This window comes from Choloepus didactylus, chromosome 19 (genome assembly GCF_015220235.1).
Source record: "Choloepus didactylus isolate mChoDid1 chromosome 19, mChoDid1.pri, whole genome shotgun sequence".
Taxonomy (NCBI): Eukaryota; Metazoa; Chordata; class Mammalia; order Pilosa; family Megalonychidae; genus Choloepus; species Choloepus didactylus.
The window spans coordinates 55,480,552-55,483,986 of NC_051325.1; the positions used below are offsets into that span (position 1 = coordinate 55,480,552).

The window sequence follows — 3,435 nt, forward strand, 5'->3', positions numbered from 1 at the left end:
CAAAAATTAACATCAGTATTCCATGAAGAAAGCATGCAAACAAAATTCACCCAAATGACAGGGAAGCCTAAATGTTTTTGTTGCACACTAAGAAATCTGCTTCCATACACTTTTAAAAATGCTGAGAATTCATTTTTTAAGCTAATGCTATTGGTAGATTTAACTCTTTGTCAACTGTGTTTCTCTCCCATATTCTTTGCCTCCTTACTTTGAGCCACATATGACATTTGAGCATCATTTTTGTGTATGTCAATAAAGCAAAGGCTTAACTTAGCAGCAGCGAGACAGTGAGGGATAAGATAACAAGATGAGGGGTTTGGGTCCCAGCATATCCAGGTTCAAATTCCAGCTCTGCCAGTTGTTAGCTGTGTTGATCCTGATCAAGTTGCTTATTCTTTCTGAGTCTTAAGTTCTTCATCTGTAAAGTGGGAACAATAACTTTATCTTTGAAGATTCCTCTGAATATCATGGAGAAAAGTGTGTAGGCCCTTAGCACACAGTTTGGAACACAAGCAGTGTCTAATAAGTGGTAGCTGTGCTATTATTACAGAATTGGTACGGGGTTGGTTAAGGATGTCACTATCTTAACATAGAAAGTCGCTGCCCACCCAAATTAGATGCCATGTACATGGGATGGTCTTAATGGATTTTTGTAGTTTTGTGGCACTTATTCAGACCTCCTAGATGTAAGGATATCAATGTGCTACATGAATGGTGCTTGATGTTAATGCTAATGACCCAGGCACTGGATGCCTTTGTGGAACAAATTCCCTAAACACCAGGTAATTTTTTCTTTCAAAACTGTGTGCCTATCAGTGTGAAATGGCACTGAATGTTGCAAAGCAAAACAAAGCAACTACCTCCAAACAAACAAACAAAACCAAAGTAGAATCAGAGGATCTGGGTCCTAGTCCAGCTCTGAACTAACTGAATGCACATCTTGGGACAATCCTTCTCCCTCTCTAGGTATTGGTTTCTACATGCATCAAATGATCGGTGGGCAGGTGTAAGGGGGCACCTGGAAATACTGGAGAGAGGTGGGGTTCCTGGCCAAACGGAGAGCATGTGTCTCTTCTGCAGGAACAGCTGCTAGATCTGCAAGGGAAGTCAGAAATTCAGACTTGGCAAAAAAATTAGGAATGATTATTTCAAAACACTGTGCTAGTCAAAGAAAACACATCTATAGGAGGATTTCCTGCTTGTGGGCTCTCCGTTTATAACTCTGAACTCACTGTTTTCTGAAAGCCCTAACCAGACCTAGAGTGTTACAATTGTAGAGAATTCTACTTTTTGCCCGACTGTCTACACTATAATCCTGAAATATGATTTACAAAACCCAAATAGGTTTTGGCATGAACTCAGCTTAAATTGACTGCTTTCTATCATGAATTAATATTAACCAGAGCTTGTCAGATACTAAATATTTGTTTTAGGAATACACACAGCCTCAGCTTTCATGTGGGTTAAGCTCTAATCTTTGGCCTGTCAGTTCAAGGATATAGCACTAGATAAATCATGCTCTCTTGAACAGATAGATGCCAGAGCGGTTGTATACAAATGGAACAACGTGTCAGTGAACACCCGAGTTTGGGTTACATCTACTATAAACATCGACATTCCTTTGCAATGAGGTCATTTGCTGGTTAAGCAATTACAGCTTTGGAAGGTTTGATGCTGTTGTACTCAATCAGGTTCTAATGATTTCAGATGTTTGCAATCAATGAACCATTAGATTAATTGGTGGAGTACCATAAGAAGGGTTTAAGAATTGGGTCAGAACCACACACAAGCTACTACCGGTAGGGATGGCAATCACTGGGGGCAAAATGGTGGGAAATTGAATTAATGATTTCATTCACTCTCTCTCACCCCTCCCTCCATGCACAATTTCTTTGTGTGTAAAAAATTGGCATTGACCAGTGTTTAAATTTCGCAAACACAGGAAGAGAGGAAGCCTAAAAGAAAAAGAAAGAAAAATTATTACCTCATATTCCTCCAGTTCAGATTTGATCTTCTGAAGAATGGGATTTCCATTGAATACCAAAAAGTGACACTTTTTCTCAGTGTTTGCCTGAATCTCTCTCTGGGCTTTCTTCTTAAGCTCATGTGTTTTATTAATTATGTAACACATAGGCCATCTTAGAAAAATGATTAACTGCACTCTAGAAACATGGAAATAAATAAGCCAAGCTTCACTATATGATCATGTAGACTTGATATAAACCCCAGGGTAGCCATCTTTTAGAAGTGTGTGCAGGAGCTTAACACCAGCCCCTCGCTACAGCACTTAAAATCTGGCAGCCCCGTGAATTATCACCAGGCTGTGAATGGTGTTTTAGATGAATTTGTAATTTGAAAAGTTAAATTAAACCTGAAATATATTATTTGTTGTCTGTTTTCTACTCAGGAATGAGATACTCATGTAAACAGATTCTCCTCCTGGCTGATGTGAAGAGTCATTTTGAGGTGAGCTATGCCCAGATACTGGCTAAATTTATGATGGCTGTTATTTTTCATAGCACAGAAAGTTAGTTTTTGGAAAAGGATGCCACCACTAAAAACATATTTTTGAAGAAAATTCTGGCATTTTCTATGTAGTTTGTGTTGTCACCTGCTATTTCATTATGGATTGATTTACTTATTTGTTCATTTTCACTCTCCTCACTAGAACGTAAGCTCCATGAGACCAGGGGCTTTGCCATTTGGTTCATGGCTCTGTCTCCACTGACAATAAAAATCCTGATAGTGGGTACTCAATAAATAGTTGTTGGATGAAGGTAGAAATGAGTACTTGCTGATAGGAGAAGATGAATTTGGAATTTTTTGTCTGGGAGGAATATTAATGCTCTGTGCATAGGCTTATTTATTTGTGTATTCAACCAATCATTTTTAAGGATCTACTGTGCATCAGGCACTGCTCTAAGCACTGTAGATACAGTGGATAACAATGCACTGTTCTCTGACCTCATGGAACTTACCTTGAGAGAAAATAGAAATCAAACAGATAATTACACAAGGGATCAATTTAATTAAATGTTTGATAGTTACCTAGAAGGAAAAATATGAGGGCCATGAAAACTTGAGACATGGGGGCCTAATCTAGACTGGAGAAATTGGGAGCCTTCTCAGGGAAGACATTTAACCTGAAATTTCAATGATGAGTAGGAGTTGGAGAGCATTTGGAGCAGAGGGAAAGCATGTGCAAAGGTCCTGAGGTGAAAGCTCTGCATTTGAATTATAGAGAGAGAACCAGTGTGGCGGCAGCAGAGAGAGTAAGAGGAGAGTAGAAGAGTGTGAGGTTGGAAAGAAAGCTTTGGGTGAAATATTGGGTCTATGAGGGCATACTGAAGGTTTTTTGCCTTTATCCTGAGATGATATGTCATCAAAGGATTCCAAGTAAGCAAGTAAACTGACTAGATTTTCATTTAAAAATTT

The 3,435-nt window shown here is 38.8% G+C and overlaps 1 long non-coding RNA gene across 1 annotated transcript; it reads right to left on the bottom strand.

Moving 5' to 3' along the window:
* Positions 1-206: 206 nt before the first annotated feature.
* On the bottom strand, positions 207-2,078 carry LOC119515917. The gene is made up of 3 exons (XR_005213171.1): positions 1,985-2,078; positions 1,019-1,095; positions 207-418 (listed from the first exon to the last, which is right to left on the bottom strand). It is a non-coding gene; the product is annotated as an uncharacterized LOC119515917 (long non-coding RNA).
* Between the last annotated feature and the right edge of the window lie 1,357 nt (positions 2,079-3,435).